Source organism: Leopardus geoffroyi, chromosome D2, assembly GCF_018350155.1.
Source record: "Leopardus geoffroyi isolate Oge1 chromosome D2, O.geoffroyi_Oge1_pat1.0, whole genome shotgun sequence".
In the NCBI taxonomy this organism is placed as follows: domain Eukaryota; kingdom Metazoa; phylum Chordata; class Mammalia; order Carnivora; family Felidae; genus Leopardus; species Leopardus geoffroyi.
The window spans coordinates 52,977,242-52,999,958 of NC_059334.1; the positions used below are offsets into that span (position 1 = coordinate 52,977,242).

General features: G+C 37.2%; 1 protein-coding gene across 13 annotated transcripts in view; it reads right to left on the minus strand.

The window, feature by feature from the left end:
* Window positions 1-22,717, minus strand: part of CPEB3 (cytoplasmic polyadenylation element binding protein 3) — a 196,159-nt gene that overhangs the window by 125,949 nt on the left and 47,493 nt on the right. The gene's annotated exons all lie outside the window — the stretch shown is intronic.

A 22,717-nucleotide genomic window follows, 5' to 3' on the forward strand; every position in this document is an offset into this window, starting at 1 on the left:
TCAGCACTGTGTAAGTTTAACACAAGTTTCTGTAATTGCATTCTTTCTTCCCCATATTCTTTAATGTATATGTCCCGCTACTTCAGACTTTCTCTCAAATGAACTAAAAGGGTAAATTCCAAACAAAGAGCCCAGTGAATTGGCTTTGCCCTCAGCCCTTCACTTCAGCCTCCACTGTCAAATAGACATTCTATTCAAATGAATACAGAATTTTTTATCTAGAGTAAGTCCATAATTAAAAACTTTTAGTCTACAAACAGAATCGCTTTTCTGAAAATTCAAAAGGTGGCTGTAGTTTTGATGTAATTTTATTGGGTATCTTTAATAATTACTACTGATAAGTTCTATACATTGGATACACTCTCTAAAATTTAAAATGTGTCCAAAGTACTACTAAAATTACCTTTTAAAATGCACTCACCTGAAAAAAACTTTAACTCTAGGTAGTGTTTTCATGATACTAGAGTCAAAAACATTTTGAAAACAGAGAGTTAACACTAACTGAAGAAAAAATCATTGTTCCACCACATTTCAATCAAGCCCATGGGAGACCATCATGTACAAATTATTTTTTAGTAGTCTGAGCTAAAAGGGAGTGCAACTCATAGCCTAACTTAACATTATAGATTTAACTGGCTTTTAAGAAAAGCAAAACAAACACATACTTCAACAACCACACCAAATCAAACTATTGCAATGACAGATTATTTTCAGGGTTCTGAACAGCTGATCCAGCATGCACATGATCATTTATCGTCTCCAATGAACAGAATAAATGACTGTCAGGTAAAAACCTCAACTTCAGTGACCATTTTCTAGCTTAAGTGTTAACTCTTGAGAAGCTGTTTTTCTTCTGGCTTCTGGAAAGCATAGCAGTGTATCTATCTATTTAGGGAGGCAGAAAGTAAAGTGGCATTTCCTCAGCACTGAGCATAAAGGAAAAATCAGAGGGGTATTAAATGAATGCGGTATGTATATATGCAGGTGCTAAGAAAAGCCCTGAACTGAGAACTAGGAGGCAAGAGTACTAGAATAACTACTATCAACTGGGGACTTTGGGGTACATCATGATCTACCTCTCCAGTCTGTGCCTGAAATTCCTTCCTTTATACAAATGTGAAGACTGAACTTAGAGTATGTCTAATATCTCTTATAACACTATATATATATTTTTTTTAACTCAGAGATGAGGAGTAGGGGTGGAGGGTACAGATGTTTTCAAATGCCAGAGACAGAAATTCCATTTTTACAAACCTTTTTTCCCCCCAAATGGAACCACCTTGCTCATTGTATTTTAGAGAGAGAATGCATAAGCAGGAGAGAGAGGCAGAGAGAGAGAGAGAGAGAGAGAGAGAGAGAGAGAGAGAGAATATCCCATGCTCAGTGCAGAGCCCAACACAGGGCCCCATTCCACGACCCTGGGATCATGACCTGAACTGAAATCAAGAGTCGGACACTCAACCAACTGAGCCACCCAGGCGCCCCATTTTTACAATCCTTTAATGCACAAGTCAAGGGCCAAGTCCTGTACTAGGCCCTGGTGACTCAGAGGTGAATGCTGCAACCTAGTCCCTATGTGCAAGTAACTAGTAGAAAAAGAGAGACACAACCCATTAAAATTAGAGAATTACAGGTGTTTTGACAGGAGAATGTGTACAGTACAACAGACACTAAATCAAATCTATTTCTTAAAGAACATGTGTGTATTGTAATTTTTTTTTTTTTTAAATCACATTCTGTAAAGTCCTAGGTGTTCTGAATCTAGACCTGCCATCTGATCAGGTATGAGGCTTGTCTTAGTTATCCTTAACGGTCTTCAGTATTCTCATTGGTAAAATGGGATCTTACCTGTGAGGATTAGGTTGAATTTACATATTTATTTTTCTCACACTGTGTTTGCTGAAAGGCAAGCACTCAACTTTTCTTAGTTTACTGCTACTGCCCCCCCCCCCCACTTGCTACCTTCACCTCATTTTTTTCTTTTTAACACTCATCAACTGTCTACTGTTGGATAAGAAAGAGACGTGGAATATTTTCTTTGGCTCTCCATTTTGCTCTTTATATAATTCAAGAAGGTCTTGTCTTTTACCTTTAAGGTCTTCCTGCAGATCATTTGTTTTCCTCTGGGTTCAAGTTATCAGTGGAAACTCCAATTACTTAGGGAGTAAAGCTGAATTTCCAGAAATGCAGGCTTATCTGTCTCCATAAGAGGTATCATATTCTTTGTCCAGAGAAAAAGCCACAGGTGAAAAAAAGAAGTGTGCTGATGAGAAGCCAAAATGACAACCTATTTCTGGCACTGACAATCTTGGAATGGAGGTCCAGGAGCCTTCTAACATATTTTCAGGGTCCTGAAACTTCTAACTAGAGTCCTGCAGACATGGGGCTGTTTCAAAAAAAGCTGATAAGCGGGGTACCTGGGTGGCTCAGTCCGTTAAACGGTCGACTTTGGCTCAGGTCATGATCTCACAGTTCGTGAGTTCGAGCCCCACATCGGGCTCTGTGCTGACAGCCTGGAACCTGCTTCAGATTCTGTGTGTGTCTCTCTCTCTGCCCTTCCCCCACTCTCGCTCGCTCGCTCTCTCTCTCTCTCTCTCTCTCTCTCTCAAAAATAAACATTAAAGGGGCGCCTGGGTGGCTCAGTCAGTTAAGCATCCAACTTCGGCTCAGGTCATGATCTCACAGTTTGTGAGTTCGAGCCCCGTGTCAGGCTCTGTGCTGACAGCTCAGAGCCTGGAGCCTGCTTCGGATTCTGTGTCTCCCTCTCTCTCTGTCCCTTCCCTGCTCATGCTTTCTCTCTGTCTCAAAAATAAATGAACATTAAAAATAAAATAAACATTAAAAAAAATTTTTTTTTAAAGGCTGATAACATGGAGGTACTACAAAAAATGACTGTTTGAAGGCATTCAAGAATTTTTCCAGCCAGGACAGTTTATTTTCTTCATTTAACTCTTGATATAACCCGTCAAGATAGATAACAACATACACATTTTACACATGAGGAAGGTGAGCTTCAGAGAAGATTCCAGCCTAGATCTGACCTCAAAGCCAATACCTACATCTGTCCGAAGAACTTGATCTAATCCATACAGGACAGTAAATGAAAACTCTATAGAAGCACTGCATTGCCATTAACTACCAATGAAATGACCTTCTTGGCAAGATGGTAGTGAATTCCCATCAGAAGACAATATCGGATATTAGATGACTATCTGTCAGGAAAATTGGAGGGGGGTGTTTTGGTGGGGACTTATGACTCTGAAATGGTTCTCAAACTTGTCAGATTGTCAAAAATCACATGTAGAAGGGTTAAAATGCAGGTTCCTGGGCTCCGGCTAAAACCAACTTAATCACAATTTGAAAAGAAATAAATGTCCTAGGAGACTCTTTTCACTGGCTATATTTGAGAGCCACTGGACTGGATGATTCTTTAAGGTACACCCTTTCACCTGCATCTGATCGGTAAAATGGGACAGTAAAGTGAGGGAGGGACTGGAAGGATAGCAGCAGGAAATAAACAAGCCTGTCCACTTTGCAGTCTTCCAATGGATTGTGGGTTAGGACAGCAATTGGTGGTCTGAAATCAGACATCAGATTTTCTAATTCTGGCTCTGCCATGGGCTGCCATGTCATTCTGAACAAGTTTCTAAGCCTTGGTTATCTTCATCTATAAAATAATGATGATTTTTCCCTTTGGGTTTTTTTTTTTTTTTTTTTTAGTACCTAATGACAATGTACAACAAGGCATCTGTATAGTGGTGGCTACTGGAATATTAGGGAGAACACAAAGAGACTTCTAGGATGCCACCTTAGAGTACTGGGACATATATTTAAAAACCAAGAGGCTCTCTAGTGCTCAACACATGAAAACATGATATGCAAAATGCAGGACAGAATTTGCACAGGCTTTGTTCACTGAAGTGAACAAACTTCAGTGCTGAGACTTATTTTCTCATTAAAATTTATTTATCTATGCCTCATTGATTTATATTTGCAGCATTCTATTCATCCTCTTTGTTTTATAAGTAAACATTACTAAAAACAACTGATTAACCAGGAAGCCTACAAGAAACAGAACAAAAAGGATAGAAAAGCTATAACATTTGCAGCAAAATTCAAACAGAAATCATACATAGAGAAAACTAGACCATAATTTATCATTCAACAAGAGTTACAAGTGACAACTAACCTTTAAAATATTTTTAATAAGCTTTGTTTCCCTATAGAGGGAAAATAAGGAAAATATCTTTTTTTCATTTGTTTTTAATAAGCAAACACACCGTGAAGTATTAGAACATTACATTTATAAATGACGCATCCCATTATTGACTCCTTTTCTTTGAAGATAACCAATGGCAAATGTTATCAGTTAGTTGTACACGGAGGTAGCACACTCCCATTGTACAGTTCACTAGCCCTGCTTTTATTCTTCCCTCAACTTGACTTAATATTAGTAAATCTATCAAGTACTTAATATGTGCCTGCCACTATCCTAAGCATGCTACATGCAATCTCTCATAACTCTATGAGGTAGGTAACTTTTACCTCCCTTTTGTAAATTAAGCAATTAAATCTTGGTGAGATTAAGTAACTGGCCCAGAGCAGTAAGCAACAGAGCCAAGGTTCCAATCCACTCAAATCTAGACTGTGCTCTTAAGGACTCTCACTCTACTGCCTCCCTGACTTCCTCCTACTCCCTCAACCTTTAATCCTTTTCACAAATACCCCCCTCAACCTAATCCTAACACAATCAGAGAGAGGCCTCTTTGACTACCACCCTGCTACATAGGCAACCTAATATAATCCTCATCTGCCCTTAGTCAATTAACTCTTGTTCAAAGGACAGTTAAATTCAAGAAGTAGCTTGATCTACACTCCAGCAGAGCCACAGGCCCACCTCTATCAGTCCTATCCCACTCACCTGCCTTTTTCTTGAGAGAAAAATCTAGGACCCTTTTCTACCCTTTCTCGCTTATCCCCCAGACATATCCTCTCCTAGAGATACAAGGTAGAAGGCTGCAAGGACCCAAGAACATCTGAGAAAAAAAGCAGCTCTGGGAACCAAATGACAAAATTAATCATTATGCCTACTATGTGCCAGGAACTGGGCCAACTGCTTTAGAGCCATGATCTTAATCTTCAGCACAACCCTATAGGGCCAGCATTATCTCCGTCTCACAGAGGAGAGAGCTAAGTTCACAAAGGTTATATAACTGCTCAAAGTCACAAAGCTGGACAGAAATCAGGAGATGAACCCAGGTCTATGACTTTCAAGTCCAGGCCAGTAATATTCCAATGTTTCTCCACTGATCAGTTGCTTTGTGTTCCATGAACAATGGGGACTTGGCTAGCAAAAAAAGGGACACAGACAGGATCAAAAAGCAAAAGGTGGTTAGATGTTTGAATGGGCTAGGAAAGAATAAATGGGGTCATGCAATAATATAGAAAAACAAGAGGAGGCATTCCTGAAGGAAGGCTTTTACATTTATCATATGGTTTCAATATATGTATGGATAAAACATTTCAAAGTTAAATACATTCAACACATAAGGAATTAACCCACAAAATTAGCTATTTCTGAATTTCCATCCTACTGCTCTTATTTTCTAATGAATTTATATTATTTGAAACTACCTCAGGTCCCTATCTACACTATAAACACTGTTTAATGGTAATTAATATGTTTTACCTATTTTAAATGAGTATTTAATCACATAACTAACACATAAACACATTCTTCCTGAACACACAGAAACAAAAGACCATTACATTAAAAGCTAGTCTCCAATCCTGCCTTCTTGCACTCTTCAGATGACTATGTACATTTGGCATGTATTCTTTGAGATGTTTAAAAATATATTCACACACACACACACACACACACACACACATCCATAGAAAAATGTTTTATGTTATTTCTTCCCCTAAACATAGAAGTATGCCTACTGTTCTACAATTGCTTTCTTGGACCAGTATTGTGCTTCTGAGGTAGGCCTCTTTTATATATATACGGGATATATATATTCTTGTCTCTGTCTCTCACCAACCCAACCATATACACATCCTTCCTACAAAGTAAATGCTCAGTTTTCTCAAATTTTCTGTTCTGGTCCTTTAAGCGCATCCCTTCCATGCTTGGTCTACTTTGGCAAAATGGTCTTCTGACCTCCAGTTTCTAGGAAAGATACTAACAATGAAACATAAGAATCTATGGAACTTATAAATCCTGAGTAAAAACCAAAGAGCCAATACGTCCAAAAGTTCAACATGCAGTTATTTCAAGCATAGAATCTGCTTAAGAGTATCATAAAGAATAGACAGGATATTTAATAATGAATACTAGATAGGGGCAGCAAACAATTAGATGAACAGTAATATAAAACTTCTATGTTTCACAAAATAGAAGTCTAGAAATTTGTATTTCTAAACTAATTACTGCCATTATTTGTCAGAACCTATCAAAAACATGAGGTTCCTATATCAAATTGAACTTTTACTATTGAGCAGCTTGACATACATTTGCTCTAAGATTAAAACCTTTCCCAAATAAAGGAAAACCTGTCACTCATATGAGGGAAAGGGAAAAACAGTAACTTTTCAAATGCAGATTTTTATCCCATACTCAGTGAGTACCAAGTCTTTCAGTCCCCACAGACAAAATAATAGCCCTCTGGAAAGCATGACTATAGATTCTTCTTGTCACTCAATAGCAAGTAAACAATGCTCCTTGTATCTAACCTAAAGTCCTTACAAAGCTGAGCCTTCTCCTTCTTTATCCTCAGAAGAGAAATAACTGATCAGCGCCTGCTATGAATTTTAATATTCTTTAAGATTATTGTTAAATCCAGTCTTCCACATAAGAATTCTCCAGACCCCTCAATATAGCCTGGGATACAATTAGGGTATACAAAGAAATTATGACTTCCTCATCTTTTTCTTCTTGAGGTTGACTAACTCCAGTTTAACCTTTTTCCATTAGGTTATATTTTTCCTTGTTGTTAACAGCAAACTAACCAAGAACTAACCAAGGTTCTTTAAAAAAAAAAAAGGGGGGGGGGGCAAGTTAAAAAAAGCAAGAGGATAGTTCCACTCAACAACCAGAGGAGCATGACAACCTGAAGCACAATCAGCAATTTTCACCTAGCCTCTTCCAGCTCCCTGCCATTCCCAATCTTCCTTCAAAGCTCTTCTCACTGGTGTGCCACATACATTCAGATAAGCAGCCCAGTTTATCAGACACTGGAAAACATGACTTTGGGATCACCTTATTCGCTTGAAATAACTTACATATGAAGGCCAGATCTAGCTGGACAAATGGTGAAGAGGTAAACTGGACAAAAAGTACAAATGCCTACTGCTATGACCTCTGACTATGGTAAACAGTTCAGAGCTATGTATATACGCACTTAAAAAAAATAGGAGCAGATGTACAGGTTAGCAGTGTGTTGGGTAAAAGGCAGAAAGGCAGACCTAGGGAGGATACAGAAAGGGAGAGAAATAAATATAATGGTCAAAAGAGCAGGCTTCAAGGAACTACAAAAGTTAAAGTTGCCCCTTTCCTTGATTATTGTGTATATATGACTAGCTGGTATTACCCCAAATCACTAGGTTGTGAGTCAGCAGAATATCATCCCAAGCAGTTTATTAGGCATTAGTTTATAAGGCATGATAATGTAGGGGGAGTTTGACTTTTGCAACCAAAACCTACCTTAGAACATTAGGCAAAAGTACACGTAGCTCCTTGGGGCACTTGGGTGACTCAGTCAGTTAAGAATCAGACTCTTGGTTTCAGCTCAGGTCATGATCTCACAGTTGGTGAGTGCAAGCCCCACATCAGGCTCTGAGCTGGTAGGGCAGATCCCTGCTTGGGACTTCCTGTCTCCCTCTCTCTCTGCCCCTCCCCTGATCGTGCTCTGTCTCTCTCTCAGAATAAATAAACATGAAAAAAAAAATTTTTTTAAGTGCATGTAGCTCCTCATATTGTTTTCTTTTTACTAATCATAAATGTCAAAACCTTTCCACGGTATAGTTGAGATTCTCCTTCTCTGCCCCAATACTTTAACTCCAGGTAATTAGCACTAACTCTGTATTGTTATTACTTCTTTACATGCCTATCAACAAATTGTAAATTCTATGGGAGCAGAGACATATCTTACATTCCCATCACCTTGCAGAGGGCACATCACAGGCATACAGTAAATGCTTGTTTTGCACTTAAATCATCCTTCTGAAGGTTTCAAATTACATGATTTTTTTTCACTTAAAACTAACAAAGAACTGCACACCTATTAGAATGGCTAAAAAGCCAAGAACACCCCTGACAATTCCAAATGTTGACTAGGACACATAACACCAGAACCCTCATAAATTACTGGTGGGAATGCAAAATGGTACAGCCACTTGAGAAAAATAATTTAGTAGTTACTTACCCTAAATCATACAACCTAGCAACCCTACTCCTAAGTATGTACCCAAGATAAATAAAAACACATGTCCATACAAAAACTGTATATAAATGTTTATAACAACTTTATTTTTTTTAATATGAAATTTATTGTCAAACTGGTTTTCATACAACACCCAGTGCTCATCCCAACAGGTGCTCTCCTCAATGCCCATAACCCACTTTTCCCTCCTTCCCACCCCCCATCAACCCTCAGTTTATTCTCAGTTTTTAAGAGTCTCTTATGGTTTGGCTCTCTCCCTAACTTGTTTTTCTCCCTTCTCCTCCCCCATGGTCTTCTGTTAAGTTTCTCCGGATGAAAACATATGGTATCTGTCTTTCTCTGTATGACTTATTTCACTTAGCATAACACTCTCCAGTTCCATCCACATTGCTACAAAAGGCCATATTTCATTCTTTCTCATTGCCAAGTAGCATTCCATATAACAACTTTATAAAGTAACTTTATTCATAATGTCCCTAAACTGGAAACTACCCAAATGCCCATCAACTGGTAAACTGATAAACAAATTTTGCTACATCCACATAATGAAATATTATTCAGCAATAAAAAGAAACAAAGTATTGATATGTGCTGTAACAAGGATAAGACTTGAAAACACTATAAGGGAAAGAAGCCAGTCACAAAGGATCACATGTTGAATAATTTCCAATTATATGAAATATCCACAATAAGCACATTAGCCATAGAGACAGAAAGTGGAGTGGTCATTGACTAGGGCTGGGGTAGTCGAGGGAATTGACTGCTATTGGTTATGGGGTTTCCCTTTTGGGGGCAATGAAAACATTTTAGAATTAGAGAGTGATTAGTGACTTATAATTTTTGTAAATATACTAAAAACCATGTTATTTAAATAAAAATTTAAAAGGTCAATGAACTTTATAGTATGTTAATTATATCTTAATACCTTTTTTTTTTTAAAGTTTTTCTATGCTTTAATAAGAATGATGATACCACCTGAAAATCATCTATTTTAGGTATAGGTCATAAGATATAACAACCTTCCTCAGCTATGAATGGAGGAAGGCAAAGTTTTGACTGTAGCTGTTCCATTCAGGAGCCACAACAGGACTCAGGCAATAAAACCTAAACCAGACAGTAGTAAAGCTCAAAAGGCAACTATTGCCAAATAACTAATGCCGTCCATTGTTACAATGTGTGTCATTTACACTTCTAAGGATGTCTTTAAAGCTCCTGCAGAGACCTACAAGCAGTTAATGACATTACCCACAAACAGCATCTTCTCATGTCTCCCACTGTTTCTGAATTTTTTATATTTCAGAGATTCCAGTCTTAGAATGATGTGCTGTGTCTTCAGAGACCCAGCTCATCCCATTTGTAACCAGGGCACATTTTAAGAAGGATATGCTCCAGTATCTACCTAGAACTATTATTAGGCCATAAAAGATACCTACATTTATAAACACCAAAGGAGGCCCTGCTCCCATTCATTTCAAAGGTCCTTTGATTTGAATCCACAAATACCAAAGTCTGCCCACCCTGCTGCTGTTCATTTCAATTGCTGTTTGACTTGAGTGGATAAATGGGGAGTTACACAGCAGAAATTTACAGATTCACTGGCATCTGACAGGGGCCACGATGTGAAACTTCTGCTGTGGTCCCTGTTATCTTCTATGGTCCCTGTATTTAAAACCTGAGCAGCAAAACACAGCTGCTTTTATGCAAACAGTCCTATGGCAATGAAAGCAATAAAGGAACAACTGTGCCAATTTGATCTAGCAGCTAAGGTTCTTCCCCCTTTCAGAAACCAAGGTGATGCCATGCCCAGTGCACACACAGATTAAGAGTGATGGACTTCTTCACTGTCACTCCCCTTCCACAACTGGAGAGATCACCAATGTACATGTGTGTTTATTTTTAAGCAGGGAACTTGGTAAATACCAAAAAAATTCACTCCAAGTTGATGAACTGGGACCAGAAGGGGAGAAGCACATTAGTTTTTCTCATTTTCGAACCCTTTTCTTCTAATGGAAGAAGGGAAAACAAACAAAAGCCTACATCTCAAGTTTACTGTACAATTCTGATTCCAGATAGGAACAGTAATAAAAACAGATTAAGTAACCAAATATAATAGGATAGTATGGTCAAAAGCCCAAACTGCCTTAACCATTTTTAAAGCTTCATTATTTCTGAATTTGAGCAGGCTTACGCCCTTAGCCTCCTTTATGCCCAACCCGTCTCTGATAGAAGATAATGCTGGTTTCTAAAAATATCAATCTGCCTCCACCAATGTGCCTCTAGGGAGGGAGAAACGGATGTGTATACTGCTTTTCATAACAGGCCTCGTATAATTTGTCATAGCTACCATATAATGGATGATTAATATGTGCCAAAACCTGTGCTGAGTACTTTACTTAGATTACTCTATTTGGGGCACCTGGGTGGCTCAGTCGGTTAAGTGTCCAACTCTTGGTTTCGGCTCAGGTCATGATCTCAAGATTCATGGGTTCGAGCCCCACATTGGGCTCTGTGCTGACAGTGCATGGAGCCTGCTTGGTATTCTGTCTCCCTATCTCTCTCAAAATAAATAAAGTTTAAAAAATTATTTTAAAAATTAATCTTTACAACTGTGCTAAAAGGTAGATATTACAATCTCTATTTTACAGATGAGGAAACTAATTATTAAATTCAGTCCTTCATACAAATCAGGTGCCCTTGAAGAAGACTACACACGAATTATTTGTTATGTAAGCATTCCAGGAAGAAAAGAACATTTATAAATCCTTAACCTAATCTTCAATTTAAATGTTATCACATTTAAGATGAACATACTAAAGCATCTAAATGAAAAGCATCTACATTTATTAAAATGTTTGGTATTTAGAAGATTAAAAAAATTCACTTTAAAATAAAGTCTGTATAATTCTAGTAATGCTACTTTAAGGTACTTTAGAGATCTTAACATAAAATGCAACAATTTAGATTAAGGGAAGTTCAGTCAGAATTTCCAAAATGTCCACAACACAGAATGTTTTTTAGAAGAACAGCTTTCTTTATTACTTTCAAATGTTAATGCTAACAAAATTTTGCTGTGGGTGTTGAGGGCTGTTTTTACACTTTCTTCACTTATTCCACATAGATTTATTGGGAACTTTAATGTGCCAAGCATTAAAGATTAAAAAATTAAGAGAGGCATAGTCTCTGTCCACAAGAAGCCAGCTGTCTAGTTTACAAATAATTACCATATAATGAGGTAAATGCAATGACAGAGCTATGTGCTTGGAATTATGGGAGCACAAATGATGGAGAGATTGAAAAGGAGAGGCACAGTGACTTGCACAGACATCTGAGCCCAACTTCTCAAGGAATTTGGAAGGACCCAAGAAGAAATTCTCCAGAAGATATACAGGTTATATACAGGCTACAAATAGGTAACATTTGTTTGTAAATACATGGACATTAAGGATGTCGTTTACTAAATAAAACCTTTCTACAGGACAGTATCAGGTTAACTTACATGTGAATAAGCACAATTTCAGAATAATATTCCACCACCACAGAGTCCAACTTTATCTTTTTTTAAGTTTTTAACATTTATTTATTTTTAAGAAAGAGAGAGACAGAGTGTGAGTGAGAGAAGGGCAAAGAGAGAGGAAGACACAGAATCTGAAGCTGGCTCCAGACTCCGAGCTGTCAGCACAGACAATGCGGGGCTCAAACACACGAAGTGCAAGATCATGATCCGAGCCAAAGTCAGATGCTTAACCCACTAAGAGACCCAGGTGCCCCCCAACTTTATTTTAAAGACTTTTGGGTGTGTGTGGCCTTAAACCTTTTTCCTGGTATTCAACTCTGGGGGTCTAGAGGGGAATATTATCATTATTGAGCTAGATCTGCAAACATTCACTCTCCAGCATACTAAGGTTATAAATAATCTAATTTCTTCCTATTACCTTTTATTTATAGACTACTTTACATCTCATAAAGAATTTTCACACACATTCTTGCTCATATGAACCTCATTAAGGTGTTCTTTTGAGCCTTATTTAGCATGACCTATACCACTCCAACATATCCCAGAACCTTCCTCTATTAAACCAACAACAGGGCTGTCAAAGACTCTTGGAATTAAATAATAGCAGAACTGATCAATATTGGCTATATGGTACTGTTTCAAGCACTTTACATGTTTTATCTCATTTCCTCCTCAAAAGCCTATGGAGGTAAATAATATTGTCATTCCATTTTACAAACGAGAAAACTAAGGCACAAAGATATCATATAGAAAGTATCTGAGACAGGAGTTAAACCCAGGCAATTCAAAGCCTTAAAATCATTGTGTTCTTCTGCTTCTAGGTTGAGAATCATTCCTAATTAATAATTCTCATTTCTGTTATTATCTAACCATTATTTTTCTATTCATCCTGATGCGTGTGGCAGGAGAAAGAGTGAAAAAGAAACGTACCTTCTTATATTATGGCTTCTTATTCATTAAGCTGAATTCCAGACCTACTAAAGAACTTAAAAAAACCCTAATGTTTTACTTAAACTTGTGTGTCAAACCTTATTTTGGGGAAATAGTTCAGTGAAAAACATAAAGAAATAATTTGCCTTTGAAAAGCAATTAAACTAGGATCTCCTTTTAAGGTATAGCTATTTGGAAGTTCTGAAACTGATTCAATTTACAAAATTTTTTTATTCCCAAAATGTTGTGGAAATATTTACTACCTAAGAAGTGAGATACCAATGTAGAAAATTTTATATGTAAACATAAATACTTTATAGTATAAATACACAGACAGTACTCTTTCCATGAACTCTATCATCCCTGGAATATATTGTGCCTTCTAGAAGCAGAGGAAAAAATAAGCAAGCTGACAGGGAGTGTTATGATTACCCTCACTCAACGAAACTATAGAGTATATACAATATTCTAAAAGCAAAAATGAAGAGGAATTTCAAGGCATGATTTGAGGAAGGAAAAAGGAGAGAAAAGCTATGAAAATATAAAAAGCAAAGCACAGACAGAACTCACTATTTGCACAACCGTATATACAAGATAGTCTCTTCACTGGGATGACCAGTGACAGCCAGAATTCTAATGCTCTGGTGCTCAGCAGTTAGGTAAATAGTAAATCACAGCACATCATAGGCACTTAAATTTCAGTAGAATTGGACAAGTTATTCAACCTCCCTGTGGATCAGTATCCTCATAAGTGAGTAATAATAACAATAAAACCGCGGATAACAGTAATACCTACCTCACATGGATGTTACTACAATATCTGTGAAGCATTTAGTACACTACATAGCATACAGCAAGCACCAAATAAGTGTGAAATAAATAAAATAAGCAAATGAATACCATTTTTCTCCATCATCATATAGGAAAGTGAAGATGGTCATATACCACGGTATGCAAGTCCACAATGAACTTCAATTCTGTCTTCATGAAATAATGATGAACTGAGGTAAAAGTCAGGCATAATTTAAAGGCTGAAAACTATGGAAAGCAAGCGGCAAATAAATTACATCCAACTAAGTGGAACTGAATAGACAGAAGGCATATGAAAAATCCGCATTGATTATTTTGAAATAATATAAGATAGGAAAGTTGTTGAAGACCAAAAGAAAGGAAGGAAAATATCACACACAGACACAGACATAGACACACACACACACACACACACACACACACGCACATCTTTAAGGAATAATACTTAAATTACTGAACAATCTGTAGTCACTTGAAAAACTGAAGGTATGAACAAAGCTTCAGTAGATATACAGTACTTTTTAAAATGCTTTTCACTTGAAAAATTTCATGATTTTGTTGACAACTCATCTATCCTATTTAAAAACAATCTCATTGGGGTGCCTGAGTGGCTCAGTCGGTTAAGCGTCCGACTTCAGCTCAGGTCACGATCTCGAGGTCCGTGAGTTTGAGCCCTGCATCGGGCTCTGGGCTGATGGCTCAGAGCCTGGAGCCTGCTTCCGATTCTGTGTCTCCCTCCCTCTCTGCCCCTCCCCCGTTCATGCTCTGTCTCTCTCTGTCTCAAAAATAAATAAAGTTAAAAAAAAAAATTAAAAAAAAATAAAAACAATCTCATTTATAAACATTAAAAATAAATAAATAAATAAAAATAAAAACAATCTTATTTAAAATGTAAACATAGGCTCAGTCAGTTGAGTGTCTGACTCTTGATTTCGGCTCAGGTCATGATCCCCGGGCTTTTGGGATTGAGCCTTGCATCAGGCTCCACACTGAGCATGGATCCTGCTTGCGATTCTCTCTCTCTCTCTCTCTCTCTCTCTCTCTCTCTCTGCCCCACCCCCTCTCCTCCACTCACACTCTCTCTCTCTAAAATACAATTAAAAAAGAAAATAGCATGTAAACATAAAACTCAAAGATAATAATTAGGAATATCTTTAGTGATAAAAATGAGAACATATTTAAAATGTTTTTCTCAACTGTAAAGAAAGCACCACATAAAATCAACAGAAACAGCAGCAGTACAATATATATATCTACCCATTTCTGAACAATATTTGTTGCTCGAAAACCTCAATAGCTTTAAAAAATGTGTTGAAATATTCTGCCTACTGGAAGCAAATACTTAATCTAATAGACAATCTATCGAGTGTACAAGAAAACTCTTACATGTTCCTTGTAAATTCATATTGTATCTCTTTGTGTAACATGTTTTATTAATAATGGCATGCTAATGGAAGACCTCAGATTTATGCATAAAAGTGCAAAATGAAACAGAAACTACAAATTATAAAACTATACTATGACTTCCTGTACAGATAAACTGTGCCAAATCATGACACAGAACATTATCTAAGATCAAATGGCTTTAAGTACCAGCTCATTCAGACCCATTTGTTCTAAAACAGGTCTATATATCTTCAGTGTCCAATATAGCAGCTACTACCTACATGTGGCTATTAAGCAACTAAAATATTGCTAGAACAAATTGAGATATGTTGTAGGTATCAAATACACACTGGATTTTGAAGACTTAGTATGGAAAAAATAAAGCAAAATATCTTACTAATAATTTTTATATTGATCACATGTTGAAATGATATTCTGGATAAAGTGGGTTAAATACAATATATTATTAAAATTAATTTCACCTATTTCTTTTTACTTCTTAACTGTGCTACTAGAAACTTTAAAATTATCATATGTGCCTTGTGGTCTATTTTTATTGGGCTACATATTTAACAGAAACTCAGCTTTGAATTCTTATATTCCAAAGTTAAGACCACTGACTAGCCCAGCAACTAATCCAGTTTACTATGTAACCAATAATCCCTGCCCAAACTTTGTTTAGTAATTTCTGCCCTCAAAGCACCCAATTACTAACCTTAGCCTCTATTTAAGTACCCTAATTCCCCTTCCCCCCTTCTAAGACCTTCCTGAGCTTCTGTCAACGTAGAGCCTGAATATTCAGCAAGTTTAGGAATGCCAGCTTTGTATGATCAACAGGTTTCCTGGTGGTCTTTGCATAGGGCTTTGGCAAAGTTAATAAACAAGCCTTGTAAAATGAAGTAAGTTATATTGAGGATGCGTAATGAACAGGAACCGTCAGAAAAAAGTAATTATGACTGACCCTTGAACAGCACAGGCTTGAACTGCATGGGTCCACTTATATTTTTTTCAATAAATATAGTATAGTACTGTAAATGTATTTTCTTTCCTTATGATTTTCTTAATAACATTTGTTTTTCTATAGCTTGCTTTATTGTAAGAATACAGTTATATAAAACATATAACAGGAAAAATAAAAATAAGAAAACATATAACATGGAAAATATGTGTTAAACCAATTGTTTGTCATCAGTAAGGCTTTTGGTCAACAGTAGGCTATTAGTTAAGCTTTAAGGGAGTCAAAAGTTTTATGTGGGTGGGGCACCTGGCTGGCTCAGTTGATAGAGCATGCCGACTCTTGATCTTGGGGTTGTGAGTTTTAGCCCCATGTTGAGTGTAGAAACTAGTTAAAAATAAATTTTTTAAAAAAGTTGTATGTAGGGGCGCCTGGGTGGCTCAGTCAGTTGAGCGTCCGACTTCGGCTCAGGTCATGTTCTCGCAGTGTGTGAGTTTGAGCCCCGCGTTGGGCTCTGTGCTGACAGCTCAGAGCCTGGAGCCTGCTTCAGATTCTGTGTCTCCCTCTCTCTCTGCCCCTTCTCTGCTCATGCTCCGTCTCTCTCTGTCCCAAAAATAAATAAAAACATTAAAAAAAAAAAAGTTGTATGTAGGTTTTTGATTGTGCAGGGGGTCAGGGCCTTTAACCCTCATATTGTTCAAGGGTCAACAGTGTATGTAAGTTGTTCTAAATGATTTAAATTACCTAAATTAAAATACACACTTGTAACAATCTACCTTATTTCAGAAGAATGAAAAAGCAAATCACATGGGCCCTATGGTTCCTGCTATGCCAGAGTAGAAGATCATAACATTTAAGTTAGAAACAGGTATATCAGTTTCACTGCTGTTTCTGAGTCTTATAAATGGGCTAGGACCATGATCTAAATTTTCAGATGCTGTAGAACTCTTATTATTTTCATGATTTGGTACCCAACTCCTGACTGGCTCTGTAGAGTAAAAGGGGTGGGGTTTTAGAGGAGACACAAAGCAAATGTGGTCATCTCTACTACTTTTTAGTCTCAGGACTTAGTGGAACACCATTTTAAATCCAATAGCCAAGGTAAACTCCCTAGTCTAGAGCAGATTATAATGTGGCCAATTAGCTGAAATCCACCAACTCTTCCCAGTTGAGTGAATTACACCCTGCCATTTTGATTCCTATCAGTGGTCACATTTAAACTCCAGAATTACAACTACTTAAGTAGGCCTTATTTATGAAAAACTGAATTTATCCCCAAATCACTAAACAGAAAATCATATATATGACTTAATTTTCAACTTTTCACCATTGAACACATGTTAATGTAAAGTAACACATATTTTGCTTACCCCCAAATAGTCATCCATCCCACCTAAACTTATTTTCACCATTTACTTTTTCAACTTTCTCAGTGCTCTCCACATCAGTAAATTCAAAGATTTTTTTTTTTAATAAAGACATTAGATACACTCCAAAACCTACGGCGACCTAATATACAACATCAGAATAAAAATCTTTCCCAACTTGTGAACCATATATTAATGAAAAAGACCATCATGGCAGAATCTAAATAGTACCACATTTGCTTGATTTATCAATACGATGATCCACAATCAATTTTGCAACTTTGGCTGCTTTACTTTGATTTTTCAGTATTCTTAAGCCTCTCTACCACCAATGAATGCTTAAATCAAATTAAGTTCATTTTAACAGAACATGATTAAGAACAACCAATGATAGGGGCACCTGGGTGGCTCAGTCAGTTGAGCATACTACTCTTGATTTCGGCCCAGGTCATGATCCCAGGGTCATGAGATTGGGCCCCACATTGAGCATGGAACCTCCTTAAAATTCTCTCTCTCCTCTCTCATCTCTCTCTCTCTCTCTCTCTCCCTTTGCCCCTCTCCCTGGCTCCTGCGTGCTCTCTTTCTCTAAAGTAAAACAAAATGAATGACCAATGACAAACAGTACTCCAAAATCAAAGAGAAATTTGGACTTTTACATCATTAATTCATGATTACATAGTCTATTCAAGATGTCTCCAACTCAAGTCTCTGCAAGGGTGCATGTATATGTGTGTGTATACATACACACATATTAAAGAGAGATGTGGGTATATGTTTTAATGTAATAAAAAATTACAAGCACAAACCGTTCTCCAGCCTACCTGCAAGGGTTCTATCCACAGTTAAGTCAACATAAATTGCTGAAAAGATAAGATGACCCTTTTATGAATTCTACAGAGGTGGAGCCGAAGTTGTTATAGGGAATACTGCAGCATAAAAAGATGCTGTCATTCACTCCCAGAGCCTGACCTTTTATTGGTTCTACTTCCCCAATTTTAATTGCATGCCTGTTGCTCATTCTCATTTGAATAGCCCCTCAGTGCCATAACACTCAATTTACTGTGGGGACAGAGAGTCAAGAAGTGGAAATATTCTTATCAGTAGTTTAAGAATGAGAATAAGCAATCGTAGTTTTGCCTTCTTGAAATTCAAATGATAAAATTCAGAGAGAAGGCTGCAGTTTGATGCTCTGGAAGTCCCAAAAAGAGAGAAGGGGGAAAACTATTTTCTTCTCTTCTTCCTCAATCCTCTTAATGGATAGAGACCTCTACGGGGAACGTTGTGGGCAATACAGTGTCACCTAGTTTTAGCTGGAGCAAAGCCAGGTAAGGAAAGAGAAAGATTAAAAAAAAAAAAAAAAAAAAAAGCCTAAAAGTAGATACTGTTTTACACATAACAGCTCAAAATGATTTTGTTCTCCTTCACATCCTCTAACCCGTCAGTCAGCACTCGTGACATATTTTCCTTTGTAAGTTTTCTCATAGTTATACCCTCCTAGATTTGTGCTAAATCCAAGATAACTATCATGCCTTCTCACCACCCTCCCTGACCCCAGGTTGTACTGTGGCAGGCACACACATTCCTCCTATCAATGTGCCTGGTCTTTCTAAATATCTATTTTTATTGTCCCACTGCCCTGATCTTAGTTCTTCAGGGTTCCCACAGTCAACAGAAGAATCCACATTCCTCAACCAGACATTCAAGACTGGCACTGTCATGATAAGCATCATCAGTACTAGTCTCATTCTGGACTCCACTTTGAATCCTTACTCTTACTTTACCTTTATGTCATCTTTCTCAGCTACTTCTAATCTATGTTCTCTTGCAATCTAGTAGGTACAAAGACATCTCTTTTTTTTTTTTTTAAGTTTATTTATTTATTTTGAGAGAGACAGAGACAGCACAAATGGGGGAGGGCAGGGGGGCGGGGGGGAGAGAGAATTCCAAGCAGGTTCCATGCTTGCCAGCGCAGAGCCCGATGTGGGGCTCGAAGCCACGAAACTGTGAGATCATGACTTGAGCCGAAATCAAGAGTCGGTCACTTAACAACTGAGCCAGCCAGGCACCCCTGTACAAAGACATCTTAAGTGCTTTTTAAAATCAAATAGAAAGTCAGCGGTAGCGTGGCCAAGCGGTGTAAGGCGCTCGATTAAAATCAAGTAGAATCTAGTAAATAAAAATGTATTTTTTTTTAATCCTAAAAAAACCCAAATCATTCTTATCTCCCAGTAAGATCTAAAGGTCTCCTACTCAAGTCAGGAAGTTCTGCTCAATAACCCCACTTCTTACTCATTTTTCTTTTCTTACTCTGGATTCTCATTCTCTCTAGCTAAATCCTTTATATGTTACAAAATGGGAGCTACAAGGACCCTCTCTATTAATTTTATCACTTTTTTTTTTTAAACCATTCTAGGCCAAATTCTTGCCCCTCCTTGGCTGTTCACTGCAACTGACACATCACACAATCTGTTACTTGCTTTCATATAATGTTCTGTTGCATGTATGTTAGTTCCTCAGGACAGGATTCAGATAATTTGTGTCATCCATTAAACTTAACACTAGTCCAAGAACACAGTATGTACCTTTTAAATACTGAATTCAAACTCCAGTTAACAACATTGCCACGTATGATGCATGTGAATTTCTTTGGATTTATAATAGAGATAAAAAATATACAAAAGAATATATAAGAATTTTACACAGCATGATGGTTTATAGAGCTGTCTCTATGGAACATAAATCTACACATTTCTTTTCTACATAGGTTGACTTTTTACAGTAACTGAGTACCATAAGAAGTCATCAGACTGGATCATTAATAATATACACAATGCAAATTATGCTGAACACACGGTCTTTCTTTGATGGTTTAGAACAAACATGAAGTGTCTTACAGGCATCATAAATATTATGATCATGCCACAGGAGATTAAAAGATTGTGTTTTGAACTTGCTTATGACATTTCCTAGAAGAAACTTCTTAATATAAATCCCTGATGTCAGCTTACTTGCCTATGGCCTGCTTGCATCAAACCAGAATATCAAATGAGCAATTGCTTAACTTCCTGGACAGTATAAAATGGCTGCCTTTTTGAATATTTAATTGTTGTAACAAAAGCTGAAGCATCCTTTTACCTAGCTTTGTCCTCTTCCTTGAAATCTTCTACATGTCTTTCAATGTCCTTTGACGTCTCAGTATTCAATACATTCTCTATTATTTATGTCCCTCTAACAGAATGTGTCATTCCAACTCCCCTGTCTGCTTCAACCCTCCATTATGTCCCTCAGCGTGAAGCAATATATTCACTATCAAAAGATTTTTCTTTCTTTCCTACTCACTCAGGCCTTGCATTTTTGATATTAAGCTATAATTTTCCTTAAGTCTCTGTGTTCCACATTTAACAGAATCTAGGCCTAAATTAGAATATCAAATACCCCATTGTATTTTAAAATGAAAATCTTGTGCTATACTTGCATGATTCACCAACTTTAAAATAGCTACGATGGAATAACATTTCATATGCTAGATCATACCAAAGTTGGTGGGTCAAATAGGATCATCTACATTGGCAAATAAGTAGAAAGTACACAGTAAGCCCTAAAATGTTAACTAAATAATTTTGCTACCTTCAGATGAGCTCATGTCTTTGGAATGTTAAGGAATTCAAGGGCAAATTATGATAAAATCTATCTCCCCACCCAGGCTCAAATCTTCTAAAATGCTAAATTCATAATGCCTTTGAAGTGGAATTTAAAAATTTCCATTCATCAAAGTTTTACTTTGCAGTAGCCTGAAGCATTAACACAATTCATCTGTCTTCATTCTGCTTAAAATCAATACAAAGTTTAATCTCACAAACATTGCAAAATAATGTTTCATCAGCATTGTAAAATGGTTCAAAGTATTTAGATTGTGTTTTTGTAGCTTAAGGAGCAACTATTTTTTAACCAGTTTCAGTATTTTGATACTGCCATTACGTAGATTTAAGTAATAAAGTCTTTTTCTTTCTCCAGATAATTTTTACCCTTTGAATGAGCACGATGACAATGAGGAGCCTGGCAAAGCTTTAACTTAAGATACCAATCAAAAAACAGCAATTACCTCCCCCAAACAAACAGAACAGGGTCTTTTAGTTTAGGTATATGCAGAACACGATGCTGGAAAAAGTTGAGAACTGGCAAAAGTTTGGTCAATTGCGCTTACCAGGACTTGATATCACACATCTTAAATTGTATTCCAAAATGCTCTGTTAAAAATGCCTGGGTGGCGCAGTCGGTTAAGCGTCCGACTTCAGCCAGGTCACGATCTCGCGGTCCAGTGAGTTCGAGCCCCGCGTCGGGCTCTGGGCTGATGGCTCAGAGCCTGGAGCCTGTTTCCGATTCTGTGTCTCCCTCTCTCTCTGCCCCTCCCCCGTTCATGCTCTGTCTCTCTCTGTCCCAAAAATAAATAAACGTTGAAAAAAAAAAAATTTAAAAAAAAAAAAAAAAAAGGAAAATGCTCTGTACCAATAGGAACCAGGAAATAGATGATGGATAGGTTTCCACACTAGCTTATAAGCAGTTAATTGGTTACAAAGCTAAACAACAAACCCTGGATCAGCAGCCACCCTATTTCTATGTGAAACCTCAAGGTCTGATACACTTCTCTTCAATGAGCTGCAGGTCTATCATTGAGACCAAGGCCAATGGTCCCTCTACCACACAAGCCCTCAACTTCTATCCCCTCCCCTAGCTCTACTTTCTTCATTAAGTTACAGTAATAGGAATGGGCCTTCTGAGGTCATAGCAATGACAAAGAAGTGAATGGGAGAGTGCAAATATTCCTCTGAGGAGAGGAGGTCATCTGTATACAAGCAATTTCTGAAAGCCAGTATTTCTAAATTGTACCTCCTATACCAAAATGAAACAACGTCCCTCTCTTGAATTAAAACTTGCTAGCCATTTATTAAAATACACACGCATCTACTATAGTGGAAGCTTTGTTTAAATGATTTTCCAGATTAACCCATGAGTTACATCTTCCCTATAAAAAATATCCACAGTATACTCAATACCTGTCACAGATTAGCCCAGAAATTTCTGTCCTATCAGATGAGCTGCAAGCTTACCTAGAGGTGGTGGGTTTGTCCCTAAGCCTTTTTTTTTTTTTTTTAAGTTTATTTACTTATTTTGAGAGAGAGAGAGAGGGAGGGGCAGAGAGAGAGGGAGAGAGTCTCCATTTTTAATGTTTGTATTACTGTAATTCTGTGATTTAATTTATGTAAACCAATGAAATGAATGCCAAAAAATTATTATTTTTTTTTTTTGA